The sequence below is a fragment of the Ovis canadensis genome, chromosome 24, assembly GCF_042477335.2.
Source record: "Ovis canadensis isolate MfBH-ARS-UI-01 breed Bighorn chromosome 24, ARS-UI_OviCan_v2, whole genome shotgun sequence".
In the NCBI taxonomy this organism is placed as follows: Eukaryota; Metazoa; Chordata; class Mammalia; order Artiodactyla; family Bovidae; genus Ovis; species Ovis canadensis.
The window spans coordinates 30,081,740-30,094,201 of NC_091268.1; the positions used below are offsets into that span (position 1 = coordinate 30,081,740).

General features: G+C 46.0%; 1 long non-coding RNA gene across 2 annotated transcripts in view; it reads left to right on the plus strand.

Annotated features, from left to right (window-relative positions):
• The first annotated feature begins 972 nt into the window (after positions 1-972).
• Positions 973-12,462, plus strand: part of LOC138429083 (uncharacterized) — a 100,331-nt gene continuing 88,841 nt past the window's right edge. The window contains exon 1 of one of the 2 annotated variants that reach the window (XR_011252674.1): positions 973-1,209. This is a non-coding gene — a long non-coding RNA (uncharacterized lncRNA). The remainder of the gene's footprint in view (positions 1,210-12,462) is intronic. The other variant, XR_011252673.1, reaches the window with a different exon arrangement.

The window sequence follows — 12,462 nt, forward strand, 5'->3', positions numbered from 1 at the left end:
GGAAACAATGGAAACAGTGACACTTTATTTTCTTGGGTTCCAAATCCCTGTGGACAGTGGCTTCGGCCATGAAATTAAAAGATGCTTGCTCCTTGGAAGAAAAGCTATGACAAACCTAGGCAGTGTATTAAAAAGCAGAGACATCACTTTGCTGGCAGAGGTCTGTATAGTCAAAGCTATGGTGTTTCCAATAGTCATGTACAAATATGAGAGTTGGACCATAATGAAGGCTGAGCACCAAAGAATTGATGCTTTTGAACTGTGGTGCTGGAGAAGACTCTTGAGAGTCTCTTGGACGGTAGGGAGATCAAACCAGTCAATCCTAAAGGAAATCAGTCCTGAATACTCATTAGAAGTACTGATGCTGAAACTGAAGCTTCAGTACTTTGGACACCTGATGCCAAGAGCCAACTCATTAGAAAAGACCCTGATGCTGGGAAAGATTGAGGGGGTGACAGAGGATGAGATGGTTGGATGGCATCATCAACTCAATGGACATAAGTCTGAACAAACTCTGGGAGAGAGTAAAGAACAGGGAAGCCTGGTGTGTTGCAGTCCATGGGATAGCAAATGGTCAGACACAACTGAGTGACTGAACTACAATACCAAAATGTACAAAGCACCACTTAAACTTTTCCCTTTTGATCTTCAAAAGAACAGGTGAAATATATACTACCTTCGTTGTTCTTAGCGGAAACTGAGGCTCAGAAGGCTGATGTAACTTGCCTACACCAGCAGTGTAAGTGACCGAGCTTGGATTTGAACCCAGGCAGTCCAGTCTCAACCTCCAAGCTCTGGGCACCTATGTTATATTCCGAATACTGCTAATCTTTCTTCCCTCAAAGGGTCATAGGAATTAAGTTACCTTTTCTTGATTGGAGACAACAGAAGCCGCTTGAGTTAGTTCAAGCAGAAAGGAATTTATTAAAGGCAATGAAGGTGCACATAGATTCTATCAAAGGGCTGGAGGTTGGGCTTGGCAGGAACTCCAGGGCAGGGCTGGTCTGTAAAGACCACACTCTTGCTGTCCCTGGGTTTGGCACCGTGCTCATTTTAGCAGATCTGTACATTGCCCTGATGCCCCAAGAGCCAGCTGCTGCCACTGCCACCATTGCCAGAAAGACGGATTCTTCCACATGCCTGCTTCCTCACGGTGCTGTCTCCTGAGCTGAGTTTCCTCTTGAGTTCACCTGATTCTCAGAAAACTTGGTAAGCAAATCTTCTGGCTTCTCTCTTGGGGAGGAAGGACTTGTAAGGCAGAAATGCCCCTAACATATGAAAACTGTTGTCGCTAAAGTGCCGGGCAGCTGGAAAACCTGACTATTTTCTACAGCATCAGTAAATGTGAAGCTGGTAACCAGTGCTGGCCAAGACCATGGCTCCTAAGTGACTATCTGAGGCTGGGCGGGCTGAAAGAATCATCCAGGAAGTCTGTCAAAATTCAGAGTCTCAGGCCTCTGCTCCAGAGGTTCTGAGTCAGTGAGTCAGAGCAAGGCCTGGGAGTGTGCATTTCCCAGGGCTCCTCACATGACTCTGATGTGTAGCCACGTTCAGGAATCAGTGACACTCTCAGTGACAACTGTTGCTAATTCCAAGGAAATACTTAATATATTAAGCTCTTCACTGGGGGTGATTTTGCCCCCCAGGAACATTTGGCGATACCTGGGGATGTTTTTGGTTGTTGCATCAAGGATAGTTACTGGCATTCAATGGACAGAAGCCAGGGATGCTTCTGAACGTCCTACAGTGCACAGGACGGTCCCTTTCAACAGGGAATCATCAGGCTCTGAGTGTCCACAGGGCTCAGGCTGAGAAGCCCTGTATTAAATGGTGCTCATTTTCCTTGAGATCCTATAGCACCATTCTCTCCAGATGTATTGCACTCTCATCAAGACAGAATGGCTTGTAAGAGCTTTGGAAATGCCAGTCCCCCTTTAAATCTTGGCCATTTGAAACATAACACCTATGCTCATGTTGTCATTTCAGAGGTGGAAGTTTCCAGAGCAATGTCCCTGTGACTACTGGATCACCTCTGTTCTCTGGCTCTCAACTTTCGCCTGCCCTATGGGATCAAACCCAGGTCTCCCGCGTTGCAGGCGGATTCTTTACCAGCTGAGCCACAAGGAAAGCCCTACTATGATTCAGACCTTGATAAAAGCCCAGGGAAAATGTTGCTGCTGAGTCAGTCCTTGGCTCTCTTGCCCTGAAAGCTCAAGGAGGTGTCATAGGGTAGTGGTTTGAAGCATGGTCTCTAAAGGGAGACCTTGATCAGAAATGAAGGTCTCCCACGTTCTGTTTTTAGGCAGTTACTTAGCCTCCCTAAAACTCTGCTTCCTCCCCTATAATACAGCGACAGTGCTGCTCTCCCTGAGTTGTGGAGAGGATGCAATGAGACAGTCATGTGTCTCAGTCAGCTCTTACTGCAGTAACTGTGTAACAAACCCCCTCATCATTTCAGTGGCATACCCATACCACAATAAGCATCTGTGAGGATTAATTTTATGCATCAGCTTGACATTGGCTGGGAGGCCCAGATATTTGGTCAAACACTATTTTGGGTGTTATCTGTGAGAGTGTTTCTGGAAGAGATTAACTTCTGAATGAGTAGACTGAGTAAAGCAGATTGCAGTGAGTTGAGGACCTGACTAGAACATAAAGTCTGAGCAAGGGGGAGGGCTTCCCTGGTGGTTCAGGGGTAAAGAATTCACAGGCAATGCAGGAGACATGGGTTCAATCCCTGGGCTGGGAAAATCCCTTAGAGGAGGGTATGGCAACCCACTGCAGTGTTCTTGCCTGGAGAATCCCATGGACAGAAGAACCTGGTGGGTTACAATTCATAGGGTTGCAAAGAGTCAGACCCAATTGAAGTGACTGTGCGCTCATGCATGAACAAAGGGGAACTTTGCCTGCCTGACTTGGGACTTGGCCTGGATCTTACACCATTGGCTCTCCTGGTCCTCAAGCCTTTGGACTGTGTACAAAGAGGTTTAGGTTTTGTGTGTGTGTGTGTATGTGTGTGTGTTAGTTGCTCAGTTGTGTCTGACTCTTTGAAACCCTGTAGACTGTAGCCTGCCAGGATCCTCTGTCCATGGGATTCTCCAAGCAAGAATACTGGAGTGGGTAGCCATTCCCTTCTCCAGGGGATCTTTCTGACCCAGGGATCAAACTCAGGTCTCCTGCGTTGCAGACAGAGTCTTTACGTATGAGCCATCAGGGATGCCTATATCTACATCAGTGTCTAAGTATATCTTATTGGTTCTGTTTCTCTGGAGAACCCTGATTAATATAGCATCTTCCTCCTGCCCATGCACCTGAAGGTTGGCTGTGGTTTGGCTGATCTAGCCTGGGCTTGCCTTCACCACTGTGGGTTGGACCAGGTCCATTCCATATCTCCCATTCTCTCTGCATTAGCAGTTACCCAGGATATGTTTCTTCATAGGGTAAGAGGCAGAACCACAAGAGGGCAAGCCCAACCACACAAGTACTTTCAGGCTTTTGCTTATATCAACATCTGCTTCTATCCCATTGGCCAAAGCAAGGCACAAGGCTGCACCTGAAATTGTTGGGGCTGAGAAGAATGTCATGCTCACAGTAAGAAGGAGAGAGGGCACTAATCCAAACCATCACTCCCACGTGGCAAGCGCTCCGCGAACATGTTTTGTTATCCTTAATACTGTGAGTCATTGCTCTGTGCTAGCTTGGTCTCTGTTCTCTAGCTTGGTGCTCTGACCTCTGGTTGACCCACATGTGCATTCGCTTCGACCTCTTGCCCGTGATCTTATCTCAGATCTGTTCATCTGGCCCTCCCAGGGGACTTCTCTTCTGTGTCTATTTTTTAGTTGTGTAAATAAACCACTCTCTGTCACTGCCCAACAGCACTGCATGCTAGGTTTTTAATATGGTAGGTGTAGCTGACTTGAATTCACTCTGGTCTTGGTTCATTGAAACTTTCCTGTTAGTCTCTGATGCTCTTTGCTGCTTAAGTGCCCCCCCCCCCCTTCTTTCCAGGATTTGGTCAATCAGTAAACCTGTGAAATGGGTCCAGCCTTCAGGAGTCTCTTCTCAGTGTTTTCATTCTCCTTCCCACTTGGTTGGGTGGCCCTGCTTCTGCAGGATGGCTAACTCTGTTCCACACACTGACTTGGACACACGGAAGAGGCTCTGAAGGCCACAGGGTTTTCAGTGGGTGCTCCGTCTGTGTTTGTTGACATTGGGGGTTTAAAAAAAGTGGCTTACAGTCAGCCCTCTACATATAGACCTTTCAGTTGTGGCTTTTCAAAGATGCGAACGTGCATTTGCCTGTCCAGTCATGTAAGTTATTTCTGTGTCTGGCTCATGTTGTCTTGTGCGTGCATTCTCTACAAGAGGTTGTGCTTTTGTGTACTCTGTACGGTACTATATAGAGTACAGAGTATCGTATCTTTATTTAAAGCCCGGGATGTCTGGAAGCAGGTGTAAAGTAGCTGGTACTGAATGGCAGGTGTGAGTGAAACTGCAGCTTGCCTTCCATCTCCTGTTGCTGACAGTCCTTCAGCCCTACCATCTCCCATCTCCTCCCCCTCCTCTATTCAGTAACTATTCTTCCCTGTTTGCTTGATGCCAGCTCCTGTGTGCCAGCTGTTGTACTGTACTACAGAGGATGAGATGGCTGGATGGCATCACTGACTCGATGGACGTGAGTCTGAGTGAACTCCGGGAGTTGGTGATGGACAGGGAGGCCTGGCGTGCTGCGATTCATGGGGTCGCAAAGAGTCGGACACGACTGAGCGACTGAACTGAACTGAACTGTACTTTTCAAGGTTCTGTATTATAAGATTAAAAATGTTTTCTTTATTTTTTATTGTTTATGTATAATTTGAGTGAAAAGTATTATAAACCTATTACAGTACAGTACTATATTACTGTATATATAACCGACTGTGTTAGTTGGGTACCTAGGCTAACTTTGTTGGACTTAAGAACAAATTAGACTTATGAATGCACTCTTGGAATGGAACTCGTTTAATGTCAGGGACTTACTGTATATTTACTTTTCATTGTCCCTGTACACTGAGAAGCAGCATTTATTGTTGCTATTCAGTTGCTAAGTCGTGTCTGACTCTTTGCGACCCCATGGTCTACAGCACGCCAGGCTTCCCCGTCCTTCACTATCTCCTGGAGTTTCCTCAGATTCATGTCCATTAAGTCAGTGATGCTATCTGATCATCCTATCTTCTGCTGCCCCCTTCTCCTTTTGCCATCAGTCTTTCCCAACATCAGGGTCTTTTCCAGTGAGTTGGCTCTTCATATCAGGTGGCCAGATTATTGGAGCTTCAGCTTCAGCATGAGTCCTTCCAATGAATATTCAGGGTTGATTTTCTTTAGGATTGACTGGTTTGATCTCCTTGCTGTCCAAGGGACTCTCAAGTCTTCTTCAGCACCATAATTTGAAAGCATCAATTCTTTGGTGCCCAATTTTCTTTATGGTCCAACTCACATCTGTACATGACTACTGCAAAAAACATAGTTTTGACTCTATGTACCTTTGTTAGCAAGTGATATCTCTGCTTTTTAAGATGTTGTCTGGGTTTGTCACAGCTTTCCTTCCAAGGAGTAAGTGTCTTTTAATTTCATGGCTGCAGTCACCATCCACAGTGATTTTGAAGCCCAAGAAAATATAATCTGCCACTTTTTCCATTATTTCCCATCTATTTGCCATGAAGTGATGGGACTGGATGCCATGGTCTTAGTTTTTTGAATGTTGAACTTTAAGTCAGCTTTTTCACTCTCCTCTGTCACTCTCATCAAGAAGTTCTTTAGTTTCTCTTTGCTTTCTGCCATTAAAGTAGTATCATCTGCATATATAAGGTTGTTGATATTTCTCCCAGCAGTCTTGATTCCAGCTTGTGCTTCATCCAGCTTGACATTTCGCATGATATAGTCTGCATAGAAGTTAAATAAGCAGGGTGACAATATACAGCCTTGATGTACTCCTTCCCCAGTTTGGAACCAGTCTGTTATTACATGTCCAGTTCTAACTGTTACTTCTTGACCCTGCATACAAGTTTCTTAGGAGACATGTCAGGTGGTCTGGTATTCCCATCTCGTGAAGAATTTTCCACAGTTTCTTGTGATCCATACGGTTAAAGGCTTTAGCGTAGTCAATGAAGCAGAAGTAGATGTTTTTCTGGAATTCCCTTGCTTTCTCTATGATCCAGTGGATGCTGGCAATTTGATCTCTGGTTCCTCTGCCTTTTCTAAAGCCAGCTTGTACATATGGAAGTTCTTGGATCATAAACTGCTGAAGCCTAGCTTGAAGGATTGGAACATAGCCTTGCTAGCATGGGAAATCAGCACAGTTGAGTAGTTAGGCAGGCATCCGGATTTTAGAGCAGTGGTTCTTAGTCTTGGCTGCATGTTGCAACTGATGAGGACATTTAGAAAGTTCTGGGGTCTCGGGTCCAAGGACTCAGATTTAATTGGTCTAGGGATAGCCTGGACTTTAGGATTTTTAAACGCTTCCCAAATGATTCTGACACGTAGTTAGAGTTGGAAATAACCACTTTAGAGTAGGTCAGGATTTATTTTTAAACTTTGGCTTTTCACTTAACCAGCTTCAGCTTGGTCAAGTTACTAAGCCTCTAAGAGGCTAATGTCCTTACATGTAAAATGAAAATAATATTATGCACCTTCTTGATGCTGCATAAAATGGAACGAAATAGCCAGATAACAGGTGCTCAGTAAGCATTATTTTCCATTAAAATGGAATTCTGTTTTATTCCAAAGAGTTAGGTTCATCACTGAAAACTAGGGCAATATAGAAAATGAGGGGGGAAACCCTCACGGAGTCCTGGTCTAGCAATTCTTCATGCATTGCCTTTAGTTCTTGTCTTTTTCACTTTGCACATATATTTATGTACAAGGTTGAAATCATCATGAAATACAATCTATACCCTGCTTTTCTTCACTCAACTTTGATAATGTGGTAATAGCCACTGCTTTGCTAAATCTGCTAAGGGTTCAGAATTTTGAATGCTTCACAAAGCTAATGTGGCTCTCTTGGATTGACAGTCATAGAGAATCATCGACCTCTCTTCTTGTAGTTTTCTTGGTGATAGTGGGTCCCCCTGTAACCCTCTTTGCACACTCCAGAGCACTATGTCCAGGGAGCAACCCTGAGGGCATGCGCAGCCGCCTGAGCTGACTTTTCATATGGAAGATCCTGCTTCTCTTTATGGGGCATATCTGATGCTATCTTTATGAGGGATTAAACTTCATTATTACCAGGATGAGAGCATCCCCTGTTGGTTGCAACAGTGCAAGGATGTCTCCGTTCACCCCATTCTGTCAGCCACCCAAAGACTGTTCCATGCCCCAGGGCTAACACCCTTCATTTCCAATGACGCAAACTCTGCCCTGGTTCAGGGCAGAAAGAAGCAGTCCTATTTTCCATCCAGTTGCACTCACCTACAAACCTAGCCCTTCTAGAGTTTCAAGCCTGTTGAAGAGGCAATATTATGCATGGAGAAAAAAGGTCTTTGGGATCTAGCAGCTTTGGTTTTTAACCCAAGATTTGCAACTTACATTATGATGGACTTTTGGTGAATTGGGCTTCCTTGGTGGCTCAGATGGTAAAGAATCTGCCTGCAATGCAGGAGACCTGGGTTTGATCCCTGGGTTGGAAAGATCCCCTGGAGAAGGGAATGGCAACCACTCCAGTATCTTGCCTGAAGAATTCCATGGACAGAGGAGCCTGGCAGACTACAGTCCACGGGATTGCAGAGTTGTACATGACTGAGCGACTAGCACTTTCACTTTGGTGAATTACCTGACACTCCAAGCCTCAGTATCTTTATCTTTAAAAGGGGAAAGATATGATCTGACTTGTATGGTGTTATGAAAGTTACCAATGAACTAATGTGTCCATTTAAAAATATTTATTGAGCACCTATTATATGCCACAGATGGCATTATGTGCTGGGAATATTGGGGAGTAAGCCAGGTAGTCCCTGCCTGTGTGGAGTTTGCATTTCAACAGGAGGTTCTTCCCAGATGGCTCAGTGGTAAAAGAATCTACCTACCGATGCAAGAGGCATGGGAGATGAGGGTTTGGTCCCTTAGTAGGGAAGATCCCCTGGAGTAAGAAATGGCAATCCATTCCAGTATTCTTGCCTAGAAGATCCTATGGACAGAGGCGCCTGGTGGGTTATAGTCCATGGTGTCACAAAGAGTCAGATATGACTGAGCAACTGAGCATGAGCACACACACAAACAGGAAGTGCTTCAAGTAGAGATTACAATCCTCTGTGGTTCAGGTTCAGATGGGGAAGAACATGATACTCGACAGTGTGTGGCAATGACGCCTAATGTAGATGCAGGGATTTAAACATAAATATAGGGGATTATCGATGGACGTGAGTCTGAGTGAACTCCGAGAGTTGGTGATGGACAGGGAGGCTTGGTGTGCTGCAATTGATGCGGTCACAAAGAGTCGGACACGACTGAGCGACTGAACTGAACTGAACTGATAGGGGATTGGGTTGTGGTAGCAAGTCCATTCTTATTGTTTCCTCTTAAACTATAGAGAGATTCTGGGTGAAATAGAACAAGAAAAGTAGAAATGTTAACTGAGCTTGGAAAAAAGAAAGGAGAACTTCTGTGGCAGAAACTAAGAGAGGAAGCTAAAAGCTCGAGGGGTGGGCAGGGGCTGCATCGAGACTGCCCGGGTGTCTTCTCTGAGTGCAGGGAGCTGCTGGCTTCAGGCGGAACTCACCCGTCCTGGGAAGTGGGGAGGGGAACTCTCCACCTGCTGGCTTAGGGGAGCAGCAGGCAGGCTGGGCTTCTGTCTGGGGCTGTGGAATGGAAAAGGGTCCCCTCAGAGAAGCTGGAATCACCCGAGGCTCTGTGCATGGTGCAGGTACTGACTCTGCTCCATCACGCAGAGTGGGAACCTGAGCAAAAGGATTAACATAAAAACTGGTCCAAAGGGCTCTGATGGGGGTGCACCTAAGACCACCCCAGGGAGGACCTTCCCTCTCAGGGCCTTTGTACAGGCTGCTCCCCCAACTGAGATCCTTGCTCCTAGTCTCCCTTTCAGTTCTCTCCTCCCAACCTGCTTCACTGGACAGTGTCTTGACTCAGATGTCACTTTCTTGGAAAGACTGTCACAGACTTCCAAGATTAGATCTGACCCCCCTTTACACATTCTTTTCCTCTTCCATATGCCCTACTGCAAGCACAACTTAATAACTATGTAATTATGTGCTACATAGCTGCCTCCCCTACTAGACTGATACATTGTAAAAGTAGGTCAGATCCTGTACATCTGTATTTTTACCTGATGCTGCATTCCCAGCATAGCACCTAACACATAGTCAGTGCTCAAAAAATGTATTTTGAATAAGTAGATGAATAAATGAATTTGTCCTCAATGGCCGTGTCCACTACCCCCATCTCCTACCAGTCCCAAATGGAAATTAAAAAAATAATACCTTTTTGCTTTGTAGTTACTACAGAGTGAAAATATCCACTCTACAAAGGCAGTAGTGTTCAGACTTTAGTGTCTAACAGCATCACCAGGAAGGCTTGCTAAAACACAGATCGCTGGACGCCACCCGCAGAGATTCTGCTTCATTAGGTCTGGGCTGGGGCCTGAGAATTTGCATATCTGATGCCTTCCCAGGTGATGCTGATACTGTGGTTCTGTGGACCACATCTTGTGAACCACTGCTGCACAGCATTGTTATTTTGGTTCATTTAGTTTTTAGGTCAGAGCTATAAAATATACCACCGATGACACAACCATAGCTTTATGCCTTTAAAACTTAGCATAAACAAATGATTGACATGATTGATAGCCTGATAATATATAAGCTTTTTTCCTGGGAAAGGTAGGCTCCCTAACCTTCACATAAGTGGGGGAGAAAGGTGAAGGGTGACGAGCTTGGGTTCTGGCGTCAGATCTGCCAGGCTCTAGCCATAGTGCCACCTCCTGCCAGTACCAGAACGCAAGTAAGCTGTGAGCCTCCCTGACTCAGCTTGCTAATTTATACAATTGCAGGACCTGCTTCACTGGGTTGTTGAGATCGTAAGGAGATAACATTAATAGTTTCCTTTCAACAGTGCCTGGCATGTAGTCAGCAACATGTTTAACATGTTGTTATAATGGGGAAAGGGAAGGAATATTTACCAGTATATGTTAGGCATCCCATTAGGGGTTTTCACACACACTGTCTCGTTTAAGCCTTGCAGCAATGCTATGAAATAGGTAATATTATCCCCACTTTATAAGGGAGGAAAATGAGGCACAGAGAGGCTAAGTAATTTGTCAAAAAATACTCAGTTAGTAATAATATCTGGGTTGGCGTCGAGTCGAGTCTCTGTAGTGCCATTGTCTTATCCTTATTTTGGCACTCCCAGCACCTCCAGGAAGCAGGCTCCTGGGAGAGACGGACAGTCCAACATCAGTGGGGGTGGGTCCTGTTTCCCAGACATCTCTATGCGCCTCGTCTCCTCGTTCAGTTTCCTTTCTGCCCACGTGTGCACCTGCTGCTCTGATGCCCTCCTCCAGCCAGCCTGAGGCTGCAGCTCTTTCTCATTCACACTGAAGGGCAAGCTGACATGGGAACATTTCAAAGGCGCCTCAGCCAGGAAGGCCACACTGTCCATCACACTTAGAGAGCGACAGTGGTGATGCTTCCCAGGAGAGCTGTGCTGCAGGACCAGGTACGCTTGATGGTCTAGAGTCCTGCTTTTAAAGCAGGTTCACCAGCACCTGCCCGACTTGCAAAGGAAACAGCCCTGTCTCCAGTCCGAAGGCAAGGAGCAGCTTCCGTCTTTCTTTCCAAAGTGGAGGCTGAGTAGAAGTGACAGTGTTTGCAGCTCTGACCCACAGGTTTTGAGTTGACTGAGGGTCCCATTCTTGATTGGTTTGGACACAATGCTTTTGAAGGTGTTACTGGAAAGTGAAAATGGGGCTGTGAAGGCTCAGGTGAGTCACTTACATGCTCTGGAATCTCATGAGCTCCCTGGAGGGTGGGGCCATCCTACCTGGCAGGCAGACAAATCCCCTTCCCTGATGGAGAGGCTTCCAGTATGGACTTCATAGGCACACTTCACAGGGTGTGAATTGTGGGCCATGGGAGGTCGCCAGAACCTTTGTCCCATTTATTTAATTTTTTAAACAGACAACAGAATGTGTGGTGCCCCTGCTAATAACCCTCCCAGCTGCCCACTGCCCTCAGGGTCAAGCCCAGAATGGCTTATATAGTTTTGTTAGGTTTGCCCAAAAGTGGATCAAAGAGATAATGGTTGTAAGAGCCAGTCATTTATTTAGGAAGGATCTCAGGAAACACCCAGATAGGGTGTGGAATTGAAACACAGAAGGGAAAGCAACCATTAAAGGTCACTATCAATTGGAGTGACCAAGGGCGGTTGGAGGGTGGTCTTCCTGGGGAATTTAGGGAAGGATGTGGAACACACACTGCTAAGTTTTCTGTCCCCAGATATGAGGGAGCTGGGGTGTTTATCCTCCAACTCTTGTCAGTCATTGATTGGGCAGTGGGGAGCATGAATTCACTGAAACTTCTCTCCTGCTGAAGACAGGGCCAAAGTGAAGACTCAGAGAAGGCACTCAGGCAAAATGATGCTGGTACTGGCATCTGGAGGCCAACTACCTTGCATTGAAGAAGGGATGTGAGAGGGGCTCCAGCAGCATCTACTGTGACATCCACCGTCTGGCTCAGCTCACCCCTTACACCCACCACACACAACCCACAAGTCCCTGCCACACAGCTTGCCACCTCTAGCATGACCCAACCCACCCCCCGACACACACATGTGGCCTACAACACACACATGCAACCCACAGCATACATATACAACCCTCAACCCACCACACAACTCACAACCAGCACAAATCACAACACACAGTCATATATAATGCACACACATACACCCCCCACAACCTGCTGCTGCTGCTGCTAAGTCGCTTCAGTTGTGTCGAACTCTGTGCGACCCCACAGACGGCAGCCCACTAGGCTCCCCCGTCCCTGGGATTCTCCAGGCAAAAAGGACATTATTATTGCCTTATTTTACAGAAAACTAAGATTATGGCACTTGGTCCCATCACTTCATGGGAAATAGATGGGGAAACAGTGGAAACAGTGTCAGACTTTATTTTGGGGGGCTCCAAAATCACTGCAAATGGTGATTACAGACAGGAAATTAAAAGACACTTACTCCTTGGAAGGAAAGTTATGACCAACCTAGATAGTATATTAAAAAGCAGAGACAATACTTTGCCAACAAAGGTCCGTCTAGACAAGGCTATGGTTTTTCCAGTAGTCATGTATGGATGTGAGAGTTGGACTTTGAAGAAGGCTGAGTGCCGAAGAATTGATGCTTTTGAACTGCGGTGTTGGAGAAGACTCTTGAGAGTCCCTTGGACTGCAGGGAGATCCAACCAGTCAATTCTAAAGGAGA